Here is a 26,910-nt window from a genome sequence, read left to right on the forward strand (position 1 = left end):
GATGTGATTGTATGATACTGAGTCATGGATTCAATGTGAGACACTGTGCTATATTAGTGGATGAAGTAAAAAGGTATTTTGTCTCTCTGGCAAGAAGTAAATCTGGTATCTAAAAACCACATACATTATGGTTTCAGATATCTGCATTTTTCCAGCCTAATTCTTGATTGTTGCAGAGGAGATAATTGTTTAGCATGGGTCTCTTCCCAAAGTATCACCATTTAAATTCTCCAGCTTGCAGCAACACACTTTCTATTTTGGCAAGATGAATCTTCTGGTATCTGCATACCTCTCCTGTTCCTTCCTTCCTGTAATTAGGGCTAAATCTGCTCCAGGACCTGTTCTTTTGTAGAAGGCACCATTTTTAGAGCAATACATCATTGGCAAGTCATCACATTAACAGGGCTGCCTCTCCAAAGAGGTACAGTATCACCTTGATCACTCAAAGCAGTGCTCAGTAAAGAGCTCCATCAGTTGGTGAAGAAATAGGAATAAACTCATTTTAGCTATAAGAGTGCAGGTGGAACCTGCCTATCAATCGAATAGCCTTAACAAGGTACCTCTATTTTACAATTTCCTAATCCTTGTCAACATTCCTAGTAATCGTGGTTTGATTTTAGGGGTTCAAGTTGAGACAGATGGATAAATAGAATTTGGTTTTGCTTGTTTGCTTATTTCCCCATAAATATTTATTTGCCTCTGGAAATAAAATCACTTCTATTTTTTGCACTTCCTTTGCCTTTGCTTTCCATGACCACCGGAGTGACAGTTTTGTATTAGCACAAGTGTTTGCAAAAGAAGCTCTTTTCAACTCCTTTAATAGGACTGAGGAATAACTCACGTTTACATGGTGTGCCTTTTTTCTCAAAGTGCTTACCCAGAAAGAGGCTTGTGAATAACTTACTGATCCCTGCCTAGTTGAGCTGCAGACAAGAATTCAATGCTTTCATAAAGACCTACTTCACAGGTTAGTCTGGTCCCCACAGCTTGTCTTTCTTTATTGAAGATCAAGATCTGCCGATCAAGATGCTGAAATGAATGACGTGACTTAATTTACCCACTCACCAGGACAGTGTAGAAAATTCTCCAACAACTGGAAGGCATTAAAAATATTCAAAACCCAAACTGAAGAAACTCACATAAATAAATCTGAAAAAGCCATAGATCGCTCATTTTGCAATAGAATTGTTTTGATGTTTTTCTGTGCTGTTGTGGGATTTAGGATAGATGAATGATATCTTCAAATATCATGAAGGTCAGTCTGAGTGACAAAAATAGATGTCCCAAGTTAGAGACTCTGAAGAGTACCAACCTGTTGGCAAACTCGGCCTTATCTTCAGTTACCTGGTATCTACTTGAGGAAGCGGATGCTGCAAAGTGAAACCGTTCTTCCCATTATGACGATATTTTCCCTTCTTACCAGTACTCAAAAGGAGCCTGATGGATTAACACTTTGGTTATACTGACAGAATGACTCACAGGCTTTGAATTTTCAGTGTTTCAAACGTTTGCATAGAATGAGAGCTCTTGGCTCAAGACTTCCATGTTATTATTTTTGCTAAAAAGAAAAAAAAAAAAAAAGAGAGAGAGAGAGAAAAAGAAGGGGTACAAAGCAAACCAAATCATCTTTAATCCAAGATCAACACCTGTCTTTTGTGTTTCCTCAGACACCAGCAGTTGTTCTCCGGTTTGTCTGGAAGCTGAACTTCAAGACCTAAGCACAGTCTTTCAGTCTTTCCAGGTGGGAGTGTTGCTGTAGACACGTCCTTGCATGACCAGCTGGCTGATGGAAGGCACAAGGTGGCCCCAGTATGAACTCCTGCACAAAGGGATTTTGTTTCCAACATATACAACCAAATTTTGTTAATGTATGAAATTTAAGGCCCCAGATCTGTTTCTTTTTATAAAAGAGAGGTAAATTAATTATGTTAATTAGGTGTGCAAAGGAAATATAAAATATGGGTGCAAAAATGTGTGTCCCTTGTCCACTGCCATTTCAGACTACACGTCACTGAGGCCATGAGGCCATGCCTCCTTTTTTTTTCCTGTCAATCTCCTTTGAATAGGTGAGAGGAAAGAGTATTGTGGTGCAATTCCTCAGTTCCACTGGACCACTGGGAACCTGGGAACCTCTATAGCAGCTGCAGTCATCTGAACAATGTTGAGTTGGTCCAACAGAAGTGGTTATCTCAGTTGCTGTCCTCTGGTTGTGAGCTAAAATATGCTATAGAAAACAATGGGATAATGTCTCCTGTAGCTGGGTCCACATGCCTTGCTGCTACTCCAGTTCTACTGACCTGCTTCATCCGTCCGTCCGTCCGTCCGTCCGTCCATCCATCCATCCATCCATCCATCCATCCATCCCAGCAGCCCAAGCCAAGCCACCCTCACTGGAAACCCCAAACTTTCATTGTTCTCAGCTGAGCCCCAAGCACATTCGGAAGCAACACCCAGAGCTGGGATTTCCTCCATGTCAGCACATGGAGGGGCTCTCTGCTGACTCACTGGATGGGTCCCAGAAATAGCAGGTTCAGAATAGAAACCTCCGTGCCCTTTCTGTCCTGGAGAACAATGTCTCACACATTTTTTTCTTTTTTCCCCTAAGTATGACAAAAACATTTTGCTTCCAACTTGGCAGGGTTAAGCTAAAAGGGTTATGCTCAGTGCTCAGAGCAGCTGATTGTATGCTTTAAAAGGAGAGGAGTTAATCAGTGGGACTGTTTGCTACTTTCATAAGATTTCTTTCTTTCTTTCTTTCTTTCTTTCTTTCTTTCTTTCTTTCTTTCTTTCTTTCTTTCTTTCTTTCTTTCTTTCTTTCTTTCTTTCTTTCTTTCCTTCTTTCTTTCCTTCTTTCTTTCCTTCTTTCTTTCCTTCTTTCTTTCCTTCTTTCTTTCCTTCTTTCCTTCTTTCCTTCTTTCCTTCTGTCTTTCTTTTTCATGGAGAGATGGAAACTTAAAATGGAAGGAAATTCAAGCAAAAATCTTTCTTCCCAACCTGATTCTTCATATTTTTGCAGGACAGTTATTAAAACAAAGACCAGTGATTCCAACAGACAGGAGAAGGAATATTACTGAAGTGTAGGATACCTCACACAACTCAAGTTCCTGTGGGGTTTTGGAATGTTTGCTTATTTTCTGTTATTATTTATAAAATGCCTAAACATCTATGAAGTCTACCTCAAAAAGAGTAAGTCCCTTCTGTATTTAACTAAACATCAGCACTACGTGAATCTTGTAGCCAAATCTCTGTGGTTTGGTGGTGATCCTTGTACCAGCTCAGTTCCTGTTTGGTAGCAAGGGAGTTCTCAGGGAACCACACTGGCTGTGGCACCCAGCCTGTCTGACCTTCTGCTCCTACCACCCATCGCTCAGGCAGGCTGGCTCCTCTACAAGCTGGCAGCACCCTATTTTTGGTAACTGATCCCCTGGGTTTTAGCCAATTGCCCTCTCAAGGGGCCTTATTCAACTTGCATCATTTCAGTTTAAGACTGGCTGGGTTGTCGAGTTAAGCCATGCACTCTCTAAGCACTGGGCAGAAAGCTTAACAATTTCTGAAATGTTGCAGAGCTTCAATCTGTAAATTATTCTGAAAATCCAGGTCTTGCAGTCCTGGCCGAGAACACTTTCAGGAAGCAAGGTTGTTTCCTCAGTGGAGATGGTGACTACCTACCAGTGAACCAAGAAACAGAGAAAACAATACTCCTGTAAAAAGCAATCATGGACACTGGAGAAGTGCATTTTAATATATGCCTCCCCTAACTGTAGGAAAGGAGAGATTTGAATGGTCTGTTTTTCAGAGAAAGAATCCCAAGTCATCTTCTCTAAAGTATGTGTTGAGCTTTTGAAAGTCTTCCCCTTCCCCCTCCTCCCTGCCCGTCTGTACAATAAGTACAATTGTTAGACAAGGCAGGTCTTTGTGCTCCAAATTTAATACATAGTTTTTGACCCATGGAGTGATAAGCTGGAAAATAAATGGCTGGATTTTCCCCAGTGTTGAAGAACGCCTTTCAGATTGACTTGGGAACTTGCCTATTCTCGTCTGCCCACCTGGCTTTCACTTTGATATCCCTAACATTATCATAACTTTTATTGTCTTTTCATGTCAGTCAAACCTTCTTCACTAAATTACTTTCATTTATACATCCTCTCCTGCTATTTGGTCTGATCATCATCTAAGATTTAAGGTGAAAAAGCTTCTTCTACTTGACAGGGTGGGAGGTGGAAATTACTATGTGAACAGTAAACTACAGGTTACATAAATAATATGTCATTGTATATCACCCACCAGAGCCTTAAATCAATTCATTAGTTTGTATAAAGCTTTTGTGTGCTTTTTAACTGCATCATATCCAAGTTGATTGCACATTTGGTCTAAGTTTCTTTTTCTTCCTTTATGTTGTCAGCTTTCAGCTTCTTATATAGTTATGCTGAGTGTGTTTCTAAAGATTGTTTTTCTTTTTTTAGAGGATTGGTTTATATTTTTTCTTCACTTCTTGACACATCCCTAGCCCAAGGCAAAAGTGTGCATTTTGCTCATGGAAGGTAGACACAGGGATATTCTTCACTGTGCAGGAGTGAAAGGCAAGCTGAGATATGCCGGATTAATGAAAGGGGTACTGAAAAGCAGCTGGCTGATTCAGAGCAAGCTATTCACCTGCTTTCATGCTGCTTCACAGTAAAAAAAAATTAAAAAAAAAAAGAAAGAGAGAAAAAAAAACACTATAGTTTGAACAGTACTAGAGAGATAATTTATCCTAATGCCAAGGAGTTTCCTACCTTTTCTTCATGGGCTAAATTTTCTTTCATAGGCATATCAGGGAAGACTGTCTTGGTTGAAATTCAGGAGAGTAAAATAATCCAGGAGAACCTTGTTCTGGAAAAGAGGAGTATTAGTGGAACAACCTTTTTGTTTGTTTGTTTGTTTTGTTTTGTTTTGTTTTGTTACTGGTTTGGAGAAATAAGGAAGGGAAAGACAACATTTTATTATATTGTCAGTAACTTCCCATGTTAAAATACTGGCCTATCCTGACTGCAAAGGAAAAACAGACATTGATTTGATACAATGGTTTATTTTGTTATTCCAGCTGAGATTTTCTCCTTTATTTTTCTGCAGATCTCTTCTGCCCAGTAAATCAGGAACTGCACAAAGCTCCTTTACAATGTAGACCTGAAATACAACAATATCAGCCAAGACAATATCCAAACAGTCATGAAACAGTCATCAAAAGTATGTCTCCTTGTTTTAGTCCCCGTAAGAAGTAAAAACCTTTCAAACAAAGCCAAATTCTAATGAATGGTGGCTGTTTAAATCTGAGTTACCAAAACCTTTGGCTGTGCCTGGACTTTTATTTTAATTATTTGTACCATTAAATATTAATAGGTCAAATAAACCCTCTTTCCCAAGCAGATGAAATCTGTACAATGAAAATAAGCACATTGTATAACATGAGCCAATGTTACCCACATTGATATCAGATAATATGCAAATATAGACCCTGATCTCCCTGGACAAGTTTTCTTACTGACATTCTGTGAGACCAAGAAGGAAGTCATAAAAATTAAATAATAGTCAAGGCACTGAAACTTTTAAAATCTGATCCAAATCTCATTGACTTCAGCTTTTTTTGTCTCTACTGGCTTAAGGAGCTTGGAGTGCTGCAAAACCTCAGTGACACACAGTGAAATCACTAAGTAGTGCCACAAAGATGAGGCAATATCATATTTGGTGGCAAATATATCCTTAATGGCTTAGCTACAGGGATGAAAAAGAAAAATGTGGAGCAGATTGTTCAATTTTTATTGGGATCTCCTGTATAATTTTACTACAGGCTCCCAATCTTTGCAGAAGCCCTGGCAGCAGCTCATTCCAGCCAGCCAGGCTCTGCACATTGCCTTCCCAGCTGGCAACTGCATATTTGTCCCTTGGACTTTTTTTGAAATTTTTTGTACCGTACTGATGAAGAGGAGTATGGGGGATCCTACAAGAACTAGGGAGATGTCCCAGGTCTGGGACCTTGGTGAAGTCCAGGCAAGATGTACTCTAGATTCAGCTCAGAGTCCACCTCTTGAGGTGTAATGAAGAAGACATGTAATAAAATTGAAAAGAAGAAATGAGCAAGGATAGAAACTGAGAGTTTCTTGGATTGATTACTTTGTAAACATCCTCAAATGATGTCTGGAGTGGTTCCGGGGGAAACCCTTCTCCTCAATCTTTTGATCTCATTTGACCCAATCATCAGTCTTGGCGTGAGGAGGACTTCTAGCTACGGTTAGATTTGTGCATTGAGGAGCAACCCCTATGCAGGAAGCCTGGTTTCTCTGAGATGTGTGAGTCTGCATGTGAAAAGGCTTTAAGTTTGACTTGAATATGGTGAAAAGTTAGAAAAGCTGTGAAAAATTTTATGGACTAACTTCTGTTCCTTACTATGCCTCATCAAGTTAGGAATAATGTTATTAAAATTATGGCACTGGCATCACAAATTCAGGCAGCTGAAGAGTTAAGAAAAATACTGTGAAATTTAGAAGCTTTCAAAAATGAAACAGGGATTACTATAGCCAGAATATTGTGATAATACACCAAAAAGTGAATGTAAAAGTCCAATTTAAAATTTTAAAAATGAACAGTTCCAAAAGCAATTTGCTTTTTTTTTTTTTTTTTTTTTTTTTTTTTTTTTTTTACATGAAGAGCATACTATTATTCAGCAGAACAGCTATTAAAAATGATTTAAAATCCTTCCCCTTATAACTGCAATTTGGCTGCAATAGGAGAATAGGAGATCATGTTTTGGAGCAGATAATACAGAAGGACATATATTTATTTGAGTGATGTAGAAACTAGATTTCCATCTTCCCATGATGTTCTGCAGTTGTGAAATATTGACATTCTCACTCAGTAAAAAAACAAAATCAAAACCATAACAATATTTTCTCTAGAAAGAAGAGTTCAGGTTGATCAAAATATTTCAAATATTAAATAGAAATACTCACAAAGAAAAAGTAATTATTTTTGTTTTTAAACAGGTCCTAAAAATTCAAGAAAGATTTATCTGATAACAACTTTCCCTGTAGTGTTTTTTGTTGCTTTTTTTTTTTTTTTTAAATAATCTTTCAGTTTTGGTGAAATCAAAGGGGATTTTTCTCATTCTGAGGTATATAGATTAAATTTTTTAACCAGGTTTTCTAATGACATGCACTATTGTGGAGGCTGCTTCTTAAACTGTAACCCAAACAGTCTAAATATCGCACTTTGGCGTGCTGATGTGAATGAGACAATGCTTGCCTGGCTGAAAACCAAGTGTTCAGCCCTTCCAAAGCACACTGATTGGAGTCATAACCATCCAGCTAAATTGAAGCCGGTAATTAAAAATATGCAAAATGGCTTGGAAATAATGTGGATCTCTCTGAATGTGGATTTTGAATATGGGTGTCTCTCACATGGGTGAAGTGGATAATTGCCTGCCTATCCTGCTTCTATTCACTGCAGATAATTGAGTTGTTGTCAAACACTTCTAACACTGCCTATCACATTAAATTTGAGACAACAGAGGGGTTCTTTGAATAATCTCATTTTTGAGGCTGAGGAAGCCATTTGCTTTGTATTTGCCTGGGGAACGGCATAGCAACAGGAAATGAGAAACACAAAGAATGGAGAGCGCACCAGACTTTGCTGCACTCTAAGGCTGCAAAGGTTCACCAATGTGACTCAAAGCCCCTCACAGCACAAAGAAGGCTGACCTGTCTGTGCCAAATACAGCTTCTGGCTGTAGATTTAGGTGTTGCCACCTCCAGACAAGCTCTGGTGCTGCTGAGGGCTTTGTTTGAGCGCTCAAGTCTGCAGAACAGGAAGGACTCGTGATACTTTCACCATGATGGCTCCCATGATGGACTGACTCCTCTCACAGACCACCACAAGCCCCAGGCTTTACTTCTGCAGCAGCCTCTCCCACAACAGCTCCCTGGGCAGCTCTTTGAAGCCTCCTTCGTGGTACTGCCCCAGGGTTTACCATGGTTGGCATGTTTGGACTTCCTCACAGAGACATGCAGATGACACAGGTTGGGTCACTGCGGCATAGGAAAAGGGAAAGCGATGCTCCCAGAAATCTGAAGAGGACAGGTGTATTTTTCCCTCTGTTTGAGGCTCTCTGGCAGTGTGGCAGGAGAGGATGGGATGTCTCAAAGCTGCTGCAGCAGGTAGCTCCTGCTCTTTCTAGTGTGCTCCCTGGAGAAACCCTGATACTATTTGCCTCCCTTTCTCATCTGAAGTTGGAATTTTAGCTTTGCTCTGAGGTGTCTGTTCTCCACACTCTCTCAGCCTCTTTCATATGATTTCTTAAATGAAAAAGCAGGCTGAGCATGAAGAAGAGACCGAGACAAAATCACACTCACATCTGCCTTTTCCTTCTCCTGAGGAACAGGATCCTGCCTGGGGTGTTTCTGGGCACATGGTGATGAGTTTCACAAAAATTCCCTTTCACCATTAGGATCTTGGAATTTATGTTCCCACATTTATTATAGTAAAGAGGTTAACCTGGAGCTGCTGCAGCAGAAAGCTCTTGCATGTTGCAGCAGCCAGAACAAACCTTTGAAACCTGGGAGCACTTTCAGCCATTGTCTTCAAAGAGCCCCCGCTGTCAGAAGACCTTTTGCCACAGTAATAATGCAGTAGTCTTATGGCCTGGAGATGGCTTTTTCTGAGCAGCATCACTTTTATAGAGAATAAAATACACCTGGGTCCTACTATGGTCCCTACACAAAGTGCAGCTGCAAAAAGCTGCTGTCCATACAAGCTAAATAATCCTATACCCCTGAGATTAACATTTGTCTTGTTTTGATAGCAAAAGTTAGCAACTGACATGAACCAAGAGGCACTGATGCTGCTGCAGAAGGAAATGGTGTCTTCTCTGTTTCTGGGTTTGCTGGGATGTTTACACCGTTGTGGGAAGCAGCCCCATGCTAGGGCTGGCAAAGGGGCAGCTGCAATTGCTCTGCTTGGTGGCTTCATTGGCTTTAATATCCTTCTGCTTGGGCACAGGGTCCTGCATGGATGAGGAATCTGAGAGAAAAAGTCCAGCCCATGTTCATAGATTATTTTCATGTTCATATGACCCATCGGTCATAATTGCATTAAGCAGCCCAGGGCTGCTGGAGGGAAAAGGCTGGGCTGAAGTCACCCTTAACTCAATTTCTACAGTCCAAGTGGCTTCCAGGGGCCACACAGCAAGCAGGTGGCACTGCCAGACCTGGAGTTCAACCAGCGCCTGGCTGCAAGCAACAAGCCACAGCATCGGTTTCCATACTATAATTGTTAGTGTGTTAAATAAATTCCTCCAGGGACACGTGCCACATAAAATGTTTAACTCAAACAAACCGGAAAGCAGATCAGCTTTGCACTGTCATTTATATTGGAAGAGTAGGCATGTTAAATCCCTTTTTCCACAAATCCCTTTCAATAAATCAGTTTTGGAGCAATGCAGCCGGTTGTCAGGTACTTTAACAGTGCTGCACTTTTCAATGACTCTCTGTTTTAAAAGACTTTCTTGAAAGTTATATTGAAATAGACCGAATAGTTTTGGAAAAGAGAGGTGTATACCCAAATAGCTGGAGTGAATGAGCTCATTCTATGTATCAGGGAAATGCACAGCAGGCAAAGGGTGGCCAAAATTATAGGCCAGGTAATTTCGAAATGTTCTTGGCTTGCTGTGCAAACAGGTGTAAATCTGCTGGATGCATTAGAAGTGAGTGCAATTCAGTTGCAAGGCAGGAGGGTTTGAGAAGCCTTGGGTAAGACATGGGAGGAAAGCCTAGCTCCAGCTCATTAAAATAACTGTGCCTGGGAGCTTGCTGGCTACACCTGCTCTGTAGGAGTACTGGCAGTGCTTTCTCCAGCACACAGCAACCTGCACTGTCTTTTGAAAGCAGGTATAAGGCATGGAGGCAACCCACAAAATGACCATAGGCATGAGGTGTCCCAGAGAGTTCAGCATGCATTGGCAGTGGTTTGCATCACTGGGTAAAAGCATTATAGGGAAAGCAAGAAGTGGAGGTGATGAGAAAATCAGGCAGGCCAGCACTGTCAAAATTATCTTTCACTGGCCCTACTCTAATGAATTCTTATGGCTGCTGACCAGGAATTCTCTATCCCAGTGTCTTCACACTGCCCTCCTTCCTGTCAGTTTTGCAGAGCTTATCTTTTCATGTGGCAGAGTGGAGTCCCAGGATTTTAATTTGGATACAAATTATCTCAGGGCATTATGAGCCCCAGTAATTACACTTCAAGGCAAAATACTTTGGTTTCTACTTCATTTTCATGACTTTCCTTCTTGGCTTAGAGGTGTTTGAGCAAGGGGAAGAAGGAGCCATAGGACCTCAACTAAATTTCACAGGATATTGGTGAGCTTCCATTTTCTTTTCTCATTTTTGAACCTTAAAGATTTGTGTTGTATTCAGTCACATAGCTACACAAATTAAGAACTTAACTTGGCAAAAATCACCATAGAGTCCTTTATTGGCATCTTTCCTGGAATGCCAGCTGTTCGAGCAAAACAGAGAGGCCAGGCTCTGCTGATTTCCCTACACTTGCAGATACCTGTTCCAGATTTATTTTTTGAAGAAATAATTTAGCATACAGGTGGTTTTGGGGTGGAAAGTCACTGTTTTTTTGCAGATTGCCAAGACTGATGTGACATCGGGTTTGGATCCAACTGCTAGCATCAGGGAACTGAACTCTGGTTTTAGCAAAGGATGCAGTTTGAAGTCCATCATTGAATCCAATTGCAGGTATTTGGGGATAGGAATAAACCCAAGAACTTCTTTCCTCTGAACTGCAGTTCAAAAGTCCTGTATCGTGAGTGGTGATTAGCAGAACTGATTTTATTATGACAAAGAAAACAGCAATGAAAAGTGCCAGCATCAAAGTCTGTGAACATTTTCCAGGTTTGCATTTTGGAAGACACACATATTTTCAAATATTAGGCTTTTAAATGGTTTGCAGATTGCTTATGTACAGAAGGACAGAGTAAATCACTTTCATGGGGCCACACTGCCTGATAATACCAATATATGTTCATTAGCTACGTAACTGTTATCCCAGTCTGAAAGCTGTACTTTTGTTTCTCCGTAGTGCACTTAGAGTTACTGGAGCATGTTGATTGATTCCCATTACTGAAAGTTTCTATCAGGTGACATGCATGCAAAAAAATCATCCTTAGTTGAGAGACAGGAGGTTCATGGGGGGAACAGGTAAGATGATGGTGATAAATTAAAGAAGTGGAGCTTCCAGCTGACAAAAGAGTTGAACAGAACAGAAAAAGAGAAGAGAAGAGAAGAGAAGAGAAGAGAAGAGAAGAGAAGAGAAGAGAAGAGAAGAGAAGAGAAGAGAAGAGAAGAGAAGAGAAGAGAAGAGAAGAGAAGAGAAGAAAAGAAAAGAAAAGAAAAGAAAAGAAAAGAAAAGAAAAGAAAAGAAAAGAAAAGAAAAGAAAAGAAAAGAAAAGAAAAGAAAAGAAAAGAAAAGAAAAGAAAAGAAAAGAAAAGAAAAGAAAAAAGAAAAACTCATCACGAAGACTGTCCACATTGGAATAAGTTGCCCGGAGAGGTTGTGTTTGGAGGGTTGGGCTGGACAAAGCCTTGGGCAACCTTGGCGTAACTCAGTGTTGATCCTGCTCTGAACAGGAGGATGGATCACAGATCTCCTCATGTCCCTTCCAACCTGAATTGATTCATGTTTCTGTGACAAATTGTCAGTAACCAACTTTTGCCACTTAAAAATAAGTGACCAGTTTTGCTTGTCCTCAAGCACTCACCTCATGCCTCCACTTTTTGAAGTGAAGGGAGAACAAATGGAGATGCTGCATGGACTCCCGTAAACTTTTGCAGCAATTGTTGCTGAGCCATGAAGTAACCACTTAGCACTTCTCCCTGTCTTGTTCTGTTTGCTGCCCAGTTTTTCAGCCTAAATTGAAGGTGTTGATGGGCTACGTTTGGCAGAATAATAGGCAAGTAGTACAGGTTACAATCTGAGTATTTGCTTCTGATCAGCACAGTCATAATTTTATTGTTGCTGTTGAATTAGGATCTGGGTAAATTCCAGTCAGAAATGTACGATCTACTTCTGTGGTAGTAATTACTGATTTGATTTCCAGGTGTCCTACAGCCAAATACAGTAGGTGCATGTTGATATAAGTGTTCCAGCTTTCCTTGTGAGTTAATTATGTAACATGCGTATAAGAAATAAGCCATGAAAAACATGGAAATTCCCAGATTTTCATTTCCTCTTTCTTATTGAAATTCTGTTGAATAGATGGGTTGGGTGAGCACAGCTACAACAGGACTTGGGGATTTTGTGCAAGCTGTAGTCAATATACAAAGAAAAAACAGGTTAGTTAGTAAGACCTTGATTCTGACTATGTTAATATGACCTTCTGGGGAAAGGAGTGTGCACAAGTCGCAGTCTTTCCCTCTCCGTGTGCTTAGACAAAGCCCTGTGCCACAGGCCAGCAAAATTGATCAGGGTGAAAGCATTTAGTGCTAGCAGACAAGGATGGTACAGTGAATATACAACCATCACCCACATTTGATTACACAGAAAGGTTTGGTGTAGTAGCTTTTAAAATGATGAAAACTGTCTCTTGATCCAGACCAAATAAATGCTTTGCATTGCTTGCTGTCTAGGCATCACAGATATGACTCCTTCATGCAGTATGCAGCTCTGGCAATACAATCAAAATGGCAAGAAGGTATTGTGAAACTTGCACAGCAAAATGGTATGAAATTATTTCTGAATTCCACTTCTAACTGAATCAAACTACCACTTCTGAACTGTTTTTTTGACACTATGCTTTTAAATGGATGCTTCCTTGTGTTTGTGGCTGCTGTGGATAGTAAGGCCCTTACAGCTTCAGCATCAGACTAGCTATAGGAGGTCCTTGGAGGTCCTGAAAAAAGTGAAGGCTTTCAAATCTGAAATTCACTCTAGTGAATTGGCACAGCCAAAGGGATGCACCAAGTCTCCCTTCTAATGCTATATCAACGTGGGCATAAAAAATCAGAGAGGTGACCCATTCCACAGGCATTTATGCAGACCACTGCAAGTAGAGACTAGCTAGGATGCACTGCAGCCAAGAAGTAGCTGGTCCCTGCAGAGCCCTAGTGCTGTCCCAGATAAAAGCCCAAGCCTGGTTTCTCCCTGAGTGTCTGCTCTGCCCCGCTGCCACCCCCTACAGCTGCAGCAGAAGTGCTTCTCTCTGAGGCCAGCTTTGTGTTGTGCTTGGCAGGCAATAAGGCCCTGAAAATAATCTCTTGTATTAGCTGAAACCCTCTCATGCCAACTTCGTGATCCCTCTGACATATTTGCTGCCAGCTTTTGGTGTCAGTGTGTTGGCCGGTGTCTCAAAGCAGTTACATTTTTAACACTGCACAATGCGTACCTTCTCTCTGAGCTTCCCTCTTTTGTGGATGAGCAGGACGTGGGGAATTTGGCTGGATCATTGCTTTCCCCAGTAAAGACTGGGGACTGATGGAGAAAATGATCTGTTGTCCCCCACAGTGTGCACCAAAATGGCATGTGGTAAGTCTCATTCTGATTTCTGAAATGCTGGATAACAGCCACTGTCTCTCCAGCCCCATACAAATTCTTTGGGACTGTCTGTTCTCCAAGGCCTTATTTGAACAATTCACTGAAGAACTGGAAGGGATAAGGTGATCTAAAAACACAGTGAAATTCCCCCCCCCTCCAAAAAAAAATACCACTGGAAGGTTATTATTATCTTTTATTGTATTAAGAAATAACCCCATCCATAGGAAAATAGTATCAGAATATTGAAGAGATGTAAACAGTGATCCTCATTAAAATAATTTTATAATAATAAAATGAGCACACATTGAAATAAAACTTGAGGAGGAGTAGGAAAACAAATGGTTTAGTGTCCTCTTATAATCTTCTGTTCCATTTCTCTCCATCTTTTAAGAAGCCAAATGGTTTATTGAACATTAACAGAGAGGGCAAGGCACAAAACCTGTCCCTGGCATGGAAGACTGTCCAGCATAAAATTCCCTGTAGCTGTTGGAGTTAGAAACTGCTTTCAGTGCTGTGATGTAGAGCAATTACAAGGCAGCTATTGAATCCTCTATTGGCTATGACCTGCAGAACTTTAGTGACCACAGAGCAGCATTGCATGGTGCCAACCATCCCTTTGCCATGGAGCCTGGGACCAGGTATTGAGATGATTGCCAAAAGAAGGGGCTTTGTAATAGCAAGAGCAAACCAGACAGCAACAAAAGAATGAAAGCATCACAATGAAAACAAAACAAAGCAAACAAACAAACAAAAAAAAAAAAAAAAAAAAAAAAAGGAAGGTGGGTGTAGCTATCCATGAAGCTATGGGGAACATTGGTGACAGGAGAGCACTATGCAAAGTTGCTTTCATACAGCACTGAATGTGCACCTGCAGAGCAACCCAAGCCATTCATCAATTGGAATATGAAATAGCATCTGTGTTTTTCTTTAGCTCGTCCTGCTTTCCTGTATTCAAGCCCATCACTGAATATTTTGCTACAATGTATTTAATATTTCAGGTGGCATTTCACTGATACAACAAAAATAATGAAATGTACACAATGCTGGAAAAATTCTTCTGACTCAGCACCTCAGTTGCCCTTCATAGTGTTGGTATTTTTCAGTCAAATACATTTGGTCTCATGAATTAAGAGATCAGTCTTAATTTTGTCCACAGATGGGGAAGTTTTGCTATTTCCATTATTCTGTGCTACATGAACAAAAAAATAAAAGCAAACTGTAATATATTTTTGTGGACAAAATGAGTTTGGGTTCTTTCACTTTTCTTTTGGCATTCTCTCCTGTTGACAGCATGATTTGCACAAAATTACATTCTGTTGATAAAAATGTGCTGAAATGTCTTTCAGTTTCATTGACTGAATGATTTGAAGTAAGAGGTTTGACAAAATGCATGTTGTCGACAGAATGAAATGGGGAGGGTGGAAGGAAGAGTACACTTCAGACATATGGAGTAAGCAGTTATATATGCACTTGGTTTGTTAAAAACTCTCTTCAGAAAATATTAGAAAGGATTTTGTGGGATTCAGTGAAGACAATAGTTACTTTGGAAAATCTCATTTGCACAGATACATCTGGCAGTGGAAAAAGGCATAAAGAAAGTTAATGGGTGCAGAATTTGGCCAGAGATCATTGCAAGTGCTGTTATACTTCTTCAGATGTCTTTCTATCCAAATAAATTTCCTCCATTAAGTTTACAGATTTCCTCAATCAGCTTTTAAGGGAATACTTGTACTGGAAATGAATGAGACAGGGAAAAGAGGTATGTTAAAATTTATGAAAACATCTGTTGGACGTTCTGAGAAAGATGCTTTTGTTTTAATCATCTTAGCAAGATTGATGGATTTTATCAGGGCTAAGTACTGAATAGTCCCAAATGGGCTCTTTATCCCAAAGGCAAAGCACTTAAGCATATGCCTAATTTTAAGCATGTGAATAATGGCCTCATTGACTCCAGTAGAAAACTCAAGTGCTACAGGCTGAGTATCTTGGATTCTAAGGTACTTTGGACTAGGGTTAAAATTATGACCAAATCGTATCAAAAACTAATCTTGAGTGTAACTTTATAAAAGTATTAGAATTTAGGACTAAGTTTTCTATAAAATAAATCAGATTATGTACATGCAGCTTGTTTTATAGGATAGAAAGGATAAAAAGATAATTGCCTCTAAGACAAGTAGACATTTATGGAGACTTACATGATATTAAGACTTTGTGTGGTAACACAGAAAGGATCAACTTTGTGAGAAAACAAAAATCTGTTGTCCATAGTGGGATTGCTTTATTTTAGCCAAACATATTCATTATACAATATGTTTATTGCTTTAAGTCAATTCTGAAAAGAATTTTAGCACTTTTTTTTTTTTTTTTTTTTTTCCTTAGCTGTTTTCTTGCAACAGCATCCTTTTGTTGAGCACCAAGTCTGTCTGTCAGTCAGAGAGGAAAAGGAAGAACAAGAGTCAGATTTGTGCTTTCTTTCAAGAGTGGTTCTGTAGGTATGGTTATGAGCTGTGGATACTTCTGGGAAATTTGGCTTGTGAATTAAGTTGTAGATGGCGCTAAATTTCCATTCCAATGTCCAGCTCATTTTTTTTAAAGGTTGCTACGTGTATCAGAATATGGTGCTGAACTACCTTAAATTACTTTTCCAGACCATTATCCCCATTTCAGGATTCACTCCCACACCACAAACGCTTACTGGCAGGAGCTGGTTCAGAGTAATAAACAATAGGGCTTTACGTGCACATGCTCAGCTCATCTCATTCTGTTGTCAAAACTGATTGCATTTCTCTGTTCAAACAACAAGTGAATCAAACTAAAGGAAACACCTATGCAAAATAATTCTTACACAGGGATGATCTCCTTGTGGTTGGACGTGCTGGAGTACTGTAAAAGCTGAGCAGTAAAGTGGGCTGTAGTGGTTATGATGCGGAAAGAGGGAGCCCAGCATGCATCTTTTGAGAAAAAAGCATGCTTTGTATTAATCTAATGTTTGTAGTCCTAAAAGAGAGAATTTGGCGGTGGTTCAGTCTGACATAGTGCATAACATGGAAGGCAGCGTTGAGCAGTTACCAGATACATAAGCTAAGAGCATCCTCATGGCACGTATCATCTCTTTGATTCTAAAGAGGACACCAATGTTCATGATCTTTCCAGACAGGCATTACCCAGGTGATCAAATATTATCATGCTTGACTCATTCCACACTTGCACCTGGTGGCTATTGATTCCTGTTTTTGGAAAGCCTTGCTATACATTGCACATGCCCGTTTTGAATGGAAATGCTCTTCAATAACATTTAATGGTGCAGGAGTCACAGCTGCAAAACAAAATGTTTTACAGAAATTTTGGAAATTGCTTTTGTTTGGCCATGAGAAAGTTTTTCTATTTTGCTTGAATGATGTCATTATTCTTTTAGATTTTAAATGGCAATTGCCATCCAACTCACCAAGACTTGGAAGTGCACATTTGTCCTCAGACGTAGGATGCAATAGTGTCTCAAGAAGCTATGCACATCTTTCTGGTTAACATTGCCTATGTTTAGGGCTGATCTTACCCATTAGGCAAAGGTAGTTGCCTCTCTCAAGAACAGTCTAGGTAGATCACCATCTATGAAGTCATGAAGAAGACAGATGGAGAGAGGATGCAATGCAGGTACTATAATCAAACACATTCTTTTCTAGAATGAAATTTACATGGCAAAAAAATATACACAAAAAGTTAGATTTTCCAAAGCTGTGAAAAAAAAAAATGGATTAACTGATCTGATGTGAAATAGAGAACTTTGGTTAAATTACTTCACAACACATAAGCTATAAGCTGCCAAAAAGAAGTCCATCAAAGCAAACTTTACACTTGAATGTAAAAGACAGCCAGGCAGATTTTGCTGGAAGAGGAGGAATGCTGGGGTACAGTCACCAGGCACAGAGCTGGTGCTTACCTAACCATGGAAGAAGATAGAGTCTGTCAGACCATTTTCTAATTCTGTTTCTATTATCTGAGAGTAGAGCAGATGACAAATCTGTTAGTTCAGAGTGTTGACACAATAAGCTTTTATCACTTTTTGTCAACAGAACATAATTGTGTTCAGATTACCCTGTCACAGGGGAATAGCCATAAGATCATGTTGTCCATTAAAATAAATGTCATGTTCTATTTCTGGGCAAACAAGAGAGAAATAGGAAGAGCAGTGCAAGTAAAGAAAAAGCTTGAACAAACTATTTTTTGAACAGCATTTTAGTTATACAGACGCTGCGATAAAGCAGCTGTTCACCCGAATCTGACTCCCTCTAGCCCCTCTGTATTAGATGCCAAGCCCCTGTGTTTCTAACATCTTTCCATCCCCACACCATCAAATCCAAACAGTTCAGTGCTCTTTTCTTCCAGCACTCTTCTGTTACTGATGCCAACTACAAACCACAGTGTGTCAACAGCTGGAGTGAGAGAAACTCATCAAGGAGTGAGAGCAATGCTCTCCAGGGTTTGGGCATGATTGGTGGGTGGAGGGCCATGACTGAGGGCATAGCTGAGATGACATAGAGGTCTCTGGTTCGAGTTATCACCCTATTTGCCCTCTCTGTTGGTCTTCAGGCTCCACCTTGCCAAAAACCTGAAGTATGGCCCCTTTTTGGAGACAGTAATTGTGGGGCTATCAGCTGGATGCCCATGGCAGGGAAGGCATCATATTGCACCTTGCTCTGTGTCCACAGAAAATCATTCTGCCTCAGGCATCCATTCAATAGACAAAATGCAACCTCAGCTGCAGAAACATGTTGCATTTTTTCAAGATTAAGCAAAGTGAGAACTAGTATTTTTAATAAAGCAGATGGAAATATTTAGTTGGCTTCATTCTAATGGAAATAAAATTCTGCCCATCCATCATTTTTTCTTGTGACACTCTGGAGACAGATGTGAATGGAAATCTGAAGGCTGAAAGGGTTTTGGACTGGTAGCGGTGTTTGTGTACAACAGACAAAGGGGATCCGTCAGTGAGGGGAGGAATCAGCACCACTTTGTGCTTCCTGGTTTTTGGGGGTGGCTGTGCTGCATGGTCCAACACAGGTGCAGCCCCTTCTGATTTCCAGTAGCAATGACAGTATGAATCACAGCAATGCATTTGGATTTAAAAATAGGAAAATATTCTTAGGGGAAAGAAACAAACAGAAGTTCCCCTTCAAAATTCAAACTCCATCTCCCTTGGCCCAAATTTTCTTTCCTCGTAAAGTCATGTCACGCCTCACACCTTCCCATTAGTTTTTGACATGATACTTTACCAACCAAGAGACCCAGAGGGGTTGGGGGTTGTAGGAGCTTTAAAAAAGAAATAATTAATCTCCACTGAGAGTAATGTGCTGCCACATATCACTCAGCATTTCATCAATAGCTTATGGAGTCAGGAGAGGTGACTGAGAAGGAAACAGGAACTAGCTTGTGATGTTTAATGATGGAAACTGAGATATTTAAAATCTCCTGTGCCCATTTGCTATGCAGTCTGCTCAGATGCATTCAGTGTAATTACAGCACCCAGACAGAAGAGTTTCATCTTCTTCGCTCTTGGTGCCACTTTTATGGCAATTTAGAAAATGATCACACAGAGACAGAAACACTGATTAGATAACACATACAGCCTTTGTGTATTCTGTTCATGCAAAGCTTTGAACTTCTGGAAGCTGTCATATTGAGCTAGAAAATGCATATCCCGGAGGTAGCTATGACTATGTTGCTGTCTTTATTACTTTCTGAGTGACACTGTTTGAAAGCTTTGTGCATGACACAGCAGGTTTCCAGTCCAGATGGGCAGCTACAGTACTAAGTGAGATCCAAGGAGGTGTTCCTTGAAGCTAAAGGCTGTTGGGAGAAAGCATCTGCCATCCTCCTCTAATTGCTGTCAGTTTTGGAAGAAAGGTTGGTACTACATCTAGACATAAAACCCAACTGGGCTGCTATTTCGATCTGAGTTTTCACTCTTGCAGCCTAAAAATGACATTTAGGCTGAGATCCAAAGTAAGGACTGACCCTGACAGCTTCCCATGGATTAACTGGGAACAGGAACCTAGGCAGCCCATCCTTTCTATATTACTTAGCCTCTCTCTTCTCCCTGACCCTGCTTGTGTCTCTCTTACAGTAACACCACAGAGCGATGGAGTCTGGTCTTCAGTGCCATTTTTCAGCTAATCCAGATGCGCTTAAGCTACTTGGTAGGGAACTATTTTTGGCTTGTGTACCTGGAACAAGGTAGAAAGAGTACAAAAAGCCTCCCAAAGCCCCCAAAACCAAATTATTGTCAAATACTACAAATAAGAAGAGAATGCACAGCTCTAAGTGGTTTACAGGAGGTGCAATGCCATATCAGAGTGGACAGCAGGCTGCAACCTACAGCTGTCTGTATTTTGCTCTCACTGACTAGACCCCTTACCCCATCCCAGTATCCCTGTACATGCCTGATCAGTGGGATGCCTCACCTTGGAGTCTCACTCTGCATTCTGCAGCCAGGTTTTTATTGGTGTTTTCCACAGTTTCTAGCAGTTAAAAAGCAAATGGTTTAATTTCCCCTTGTATTGGGTGCAGAGATATTCACAGACAGGATGGAAAAAGGGCCATAGACTCAGCTAGATACCCAGAGGAATGCAGCTAGCAGTGAGGAGTCAGTGAGCAAGTAGCTGGGAATTAAACTGATGTTTCAAAGACAGAAGGGAATAAGGTATCATCTAGTCACAGCTGTTCAGCCACTCAAACAAGACATGGAAGGATTCTCAGGTGGAGCAGGCAGGAAGTAGGCACTGAAATATGTTTTCATCTTTTATTCTGGAGTGTCTAAATGAGATCACAGCAGAGTAGCAGCGACAGATGTTCTCTTCAACCACCGTGTCAACAACCAAAAAAAATCGGTATGACAGGTAAGTATCAGGCCATGAAGTATCATATTTGACAAAGTTGCCCTGGAGCAGGTGGGTAGCTTCAGATAACTGTTTTTGCTCAATGACAGTTGAGAAGTGTCTTGAGAGATGTGTTCAGGACCTGCTGCTATCTGAACCTGATAAATTATGACCAAGTCTTAGACATAACCCCCAAATTGACATAGGGTCCCAAATGTCATTAGACAGATCATGGCAGCACAGCAGAAAGACATAGAAAACACATGAAGCTTAGAGACTACAACAGTATAACTGGTATATCCTGAGAAGAAAGCAACATTCCCCATCTCTTGCTTTGCTGTTTCAAAGTGGAATCTTCCCTGTTAATTTGTGAAAGAAACATTCCTGACTTTCATTAAGCTTAGCTTACTAGAAATTTTAAAAGAAAGCTTTAGTGCAAAGTAGCTGAATTCAACCTATTTTTGGAGAATCACTGGTGCCAAGGGCCAAAATACATCACTTTTTAATAACTGAGGGTTTGAAAAATATTTGACATCAATGTCTCTCTCCAATTTCACCGTCACCATTGTCCATCTCCTCTAATTTCATGCTTTATTAAAAAAACCTGATTAGCTGTACTAGGTTTATCTCATCTTTACTTGGAATGAAGTGCAACTTCTGTTTATGAAGACTACAATATAAAACAAAACAAATCGAATCAAACAATCAAACAAATAAACAAAAAACAGCAAAAACAACAGCAAACAGGAGAGAATAAACTAATCATATCATACAATCATAAAATGGTTTGGTTGGGAAGGAACCTTAAAGACCATCCAATTCCAACTCCCATGCCATCAGTTTGTCAAGGGCACCATCCAACCTGGCCTTGAACACCTTCAGGGATGGGGCATCTACAACTGTTCTTTGCAACCTGTTCCAGTGCCTCACCACCCTCTGAGTGAAGAATGATTCTAATAAATGATTCTGCTTGACACCTTGGCTAGTAATATGAATGTCAACACAGCCACAGATCAGTGAGACACTTACGTATGTGCTTATGTTTAAGCATGTGTTTAAGACTGTTTGGGTTCAGCTTCCTGCCAAGGACATACTTCACTTCTGGGACATGTGTGACTTAAGAATATGTTAAGTGTTTTAGTGATTTGGTACCAGCCCAATGAATGCCCTTCACAAGTAGCTAACTAAGTATGTGCAGTTATTTCTTAGATAAAGAGAGTTCATAACTGTATTATTTGGTTGCTCTGCTATCAGCCCTGCTGATCTGCAGGTGTTGCATTGATTGAAGGACACTGAAGAGAAAGAAGTCTCTGATAATCTGTCACTGTGTTTATGTATCTAGACTTTGCTTTGTGAGCCCTGTTTAACTTGTTTTAATGGCTAAGAAGAAAAACACCACTAATTTGTGAGTTACAGATGGAATTGAAGTGCCCTAACATGATGGGCTCCAGTATTGGCCAAGCATGTTGTGGTAGGGCAGAGGAAAGCATGTAGGCAGCTAGACATGGCAAAAAAATGTGTGAACATCTTCAGAAATGGTCCAGCATTTCAGTAATGATCTTTCCATCGAAGATGTCAAGGATCTCCTTGGGTTATGCTTACAGTGCGCTGGATGGAACCATAAGACCTGTCTTTGATGCAGTAGAGATTTATGGAATTTACTGGAATCTTAGAATTTTGATAATGACATTGCTTTGCCTGTGGAAATCATCCCAAGCTGTGCTTTTTACATCTTTTTCCTCTCTAGTGACTACAGCTATGGCCTCACTGTTAAGTATGCAAAGGGCCTTGCTGGGCAGCTGTAGGTGGTCCTGCTACTTGTTAAACATCACGGTTGAATATGTGGATGCACAGTAAATGAATGCGGTTCATCATAGCCTTTGGGAAGTTGATTGGCTAGTAAGTTTTTGAAGGGTCAAATACATTAATATCTGTCCCCACTCCACTTTTTGAAAAGTAAATGGATAGAAGCAACTCTGATTAACATGTCTCTTCACTGTATTCTACTTCTAATATATACTTAAGGATGACCTTTTTCTGCAGTGTGTATGTGAAATGGATAGAGAAAGACATGACTCCTATAAATAGCTTGCAGACAGAGTTGCAGGTTATACTTAAAACAAAGTACATACGGTTTTTAAAGTAAATAATTAGGGCTAGCTTTGTGGGCCTTCTTTTTAGTTAGTGTTTGAAGTAGATGAAAATCATTGGATTTGATTTTCAAGCCTTCTTTCAGCTCACATAAGAGCTACAGACAAACTTTAATTTACATGCATTTCTATCCAGACTTGTTCAGTCTGTCTGTCAATGGCTGAAAATCCATCAGGATTATTTTTGCAGAATGCATTTTTCACAATTGCAGACTTTCTTGCTTCTACTACTAAACTATCCTTTACTTTCAGAAATATACGTTTTGGAGTACTCACCTGTTTTAACAGGATGGACCCCAGTAATAACACCAGGTGAAATTATTCACTTATGAGATTTCTGAAAAGATGGCAGAATGTCTGAATTGGCTCCAGGAATGCTGGTCACTTCCCTTAACTCAATTTTAAGAGCAATTTTGTGTGGCCTGGCTGCAACTAGATGAACTACTTGTCTTGAATCTTCCCCAGAACTCTGATAGATACTTATTTATTATTAAAATACAACCTAAGAGCGGGAAACTCTTAAAATTCCCCAAAGCTCTCCTCTAAAAATAAAGATTCATTAGTTGATCCTAGATAAATAATTCTTACTTATTCCCCAAAGTGAAATCAGACTCCTAGTTTCTATCTTCCTGAGTATCCCGTTTGGCTTTCTTTGATTGTGGGTGCAGCATTTTTTGTCTTGGTTTGCCAGTGACACTCAAGTGTTAAAGCCAAATTTTGCGAAGCCATGCAGAGGGTAATGTCAGTTCCTAATGTAATTCACATAGTAGCCTGGAATGACCTTCATCTTCTCATGGTGACTTGTGTTTGTTTTGGCCACTGCCTAGAGCTCCAATTTTCCCCTCTGTCTGTAAGATATCTTGTGTATCCTCCCTGTTTATGGTCATATTCACCTCTGATGTGTCATCTTTAGCATTATTATCCACCTTCTGGATTAGACATAAACCCAAGTTCTTGAATACTCTTAGTCATTGAAGATCTGATGGCACTTTTCACAAAAGGAGATTACTAACTTCCATAACCTGGCCACAAGCCAACTTGCCTCATTATGCTCTGCCTACCAGAAATTCCTCCTGCTGTTTCAATAGCTATGTTGTTTTTCATTTTCTGTCCTAAACAACTACTGAATAGATGCTGTTTTTTCACTCCATGCTATGGCTCAGTAGTGAACAACACTTTAAACTGATAGCACTTCTTTCCACTTGTAAAATGCTTTGGATCTTAGGGGCATGCTTATGTGGTATATTTTTGCTTCAGGAGAGGTGCCCATGCAGTAGTGGTCCCCGATCACTCCACACCTTGTCATGGCAGGATTCTCTGCCAGCCCTACGTATGTCTTCACAAGCTCAGTTCCCCTCAATGCTCACAGAATGGTTACTCTCCCTGGCATTTATTTTTTTAAAATAATTCCAGTATTTCTTCATTTTCCCATCTTGTTTCTCTTGATGCTCTTAGAAAGAAACACTGGGGAAGGATCGTAGCTGCTAAGAAATGGCCTACGGACTGAGGGGAGTTATGTGCCTTTCCAGCTGCTGAGAATTCGGGCCAGGAACTTTTTCCATATATGGGAGAACTTCTAATTTAAATGAGTACTATTAACTCGGGTTGTCTTCTGGTTGGTTTTTAGTTTAAAATTAACTAAACATATGACTGAATTTTTCTTAGAGTGGGTTCCAAAAGGATCCAGGGGACAGGAGACTGTGGTGAGACTTGGCAGGTAGGAGAGCTGCCCCTGTGAAGCACACTCACACCAGCTACAGAGCACTCTCTCTCATGCTCACCTTATTACCATTTTAAGGATATTTTCAGATCTTAGCTTTTACTAAAGCAAAAAATATCTGGTGCAAAAGAAAGGAGACCAGGTAATGCCTAGATGTACATGGGAAGGGTGGGGAGGATGTGTGAAGCACCAAAAATTATGTGCCAGGGATAATTGTATTTGTACCATCTTCTTTATTTACTTTTCTATTTCTATTTGATTATGGTTTGCCAAAATCAACAACTCTGATTTTAATACAGGTGCTTTTGTTCCCAAAAATGGTCTGAATGAAACTTGGGATTGTGATTTCTTACCCACAGTCATACTGAACCTTGGAAAGCTTTCCATGCCAGGGGTCATCCTTTTATTTTTGCTTGCTCTGTTTGCTGTTATTAGCTTCTCCTATCTAGCTCTGATACTGCTGTTGTAGTATTTTGCTCCAGTACACCATGATATGACAGAAGGGCAATAGCCATTAAAGATGGACCTTGCAAAAGTGCCCTTGATTGCTAATGGGTCTTAGAAATCCAAGACCCATATAATCCAGCCCAAATAATACCTGAGATGTTCATATTAAGAATGTTGCATGGAGGAGCTGCCAGCCTTAGGAGAGTCAAAATTTGTGATCAAGGCTGAAACAAAAAAAAGGTCTTGGAATCCTCATGTTGCCTTCTGCTCAAGCCCTTCAGGCACATTCAAACATAGAATGTGAGAACTAAGTACGAAAACTGCAGTAATGAAAAAAAAAATGCCCCAGTTTCACTTTTCCTTAAAAACTTGAATTGCAGCCCAAGATCACAAATAGGTCCTCTCAGGTTTACAGACTTATAAAGAGACCCTGGGCACTGTTTTGAGTAAACTTGGACTGATTAATGGCTTAGTATTAAAAAATACATTAAATCTGTGGTTCTGCACAGTTCCAATATAAAAGTAGGTGAAATCTGTTAAAAGGGAAATGTGGCTTGTGGCAATTTACATACGTGAGTAACAAGCAATGAGAGTCCCTCTTATGGAAGTTTTTTGGGACAAGTCATGTCACATCTTTCTGTATCAGTTTTTCTATCAGTAATGACAGGATGGGAGGACTTATCTGCCCTAGCTGCCTGTTTCATTTGCAAAATAGTTTGAAAATCACTAGGGATGGTGCAACGTGTTAAAATTGCATAAATCAAAAGCATTTAAAATTTCTGTCTTAGGAGGAGTAGGAAATCTCACCTTTTCTACAGTGAAGAGGCAACAGCTGACCTATTAGTCTGAGTCCTATATATAGTGATCCATCAACACCAGGATCAATTTCCTGAAGGTCACTAGCTCTTTTAAATTCCTCTGTCCTCTCTGAATTCAGGCAGTGAATTCATAAACATGAATTTAGCTTCTCTTCCTCACCTGCATTTTCCCTTCTTTCTCTCCTGATAAACACAGGCATTGTAACTTTAAGATTTTAAGACCTTTCCCAGATGGAAAAGGTCATTTGTCTTTCGCTACTCAACACTTCCTTCATGAGTTCATTTAAACATTGCCAGACATCAGAGGAACAGAACTCAGCTGTAGGGTTATCTATGTCTTATTCCCCTTTTGTGTAGGTGGCAAAGCTGATCTAGAACAAAACTGTTTGGTTCCCATAGCAATTTACAACATGTAGCTACCATAATACTGTACTCTTCCCACTCCTTATCTACACCTGTTATGTCTTTCTTTGCCACCCAGCTAAGAGCTATAATGTCAGCATTATTTTGAATGGCATTAGACAGGCTATTTTCTAAGCTTCGTGCAGTTTCTCACTGTTTTCAGTTAGGACGGGATGTGCTTTTAATCTAAGTAGTAAAAAACATGCACTGTATTAATCAGCCACTTCCAGTTGGAGTCTCAATGAAAAGTTAATTAAAGGAGTGGAATGAAGGGATATTACAGTGCATCTACTAATCTTGGTGCATTATTTATATGAAATCAGTCATCAAAATTAGTCATGTGCATTATCTTGCTGTGTGTGGTCTGGTTTGAAATGGTGTGTTTGATTCCATTCAGCTCCACTGGCTATGGTTAAGATACGCATTTGATGTGTTATGCAGTTAGATCATATTTTGAAAGTTTATTATGTTCTCTATCTCTCTGTATCTGCAGGCTCAGCATCAAGGGACCATTAAAAGCTTTCAGCTGAACTTTGCAGTGTGTCTGAGATGAGACAAGTGACAAAAGTCATTCTTTCCCATAAGTTAACAGGCGCAGCTGCTGAAGAGTCCACTGGCTTGGTGCTGGCTGCCAGGATGTGATCTTGCAGCCTTCTGCTGCATTTTGAGTGCTAGTGGCATGTGTGGCAGTGGGTTTGCTGGGAACAATGCTTACAGGCAGTACAGTGGCCCAGGACCATGCCAAACTGCAGAATGCTGCCTGCTCTGTTAGGGAGCAAGATCCCTCTGGCTCTGCTGTTAGATACTAGCAAACTCTTACCAGGTATCATATCTCCTGCTTTTTAATTTTTTCTCCAACTTTTTTCCTAGGGGGTATACCCATGAAGAATCAAGACTGACAAAGTTATTTCAGGTTCTTATGGCATTCTGGG

The sequence above is a fragment of the Aythya fuligula genome, chromosome 15 (assembly GCF_009819795.1).
Source record: "Aythya fuligula isolate bAytFul2 chromosome 15, bAytFul2.pri, whole genome shotgun sequence".
NCBI classification, from domain to species: Eukaryota; Metazoa; Chordata; class Aves; order Anseriformes; family Anatidae; genus Aythya; species Aythya fuligula.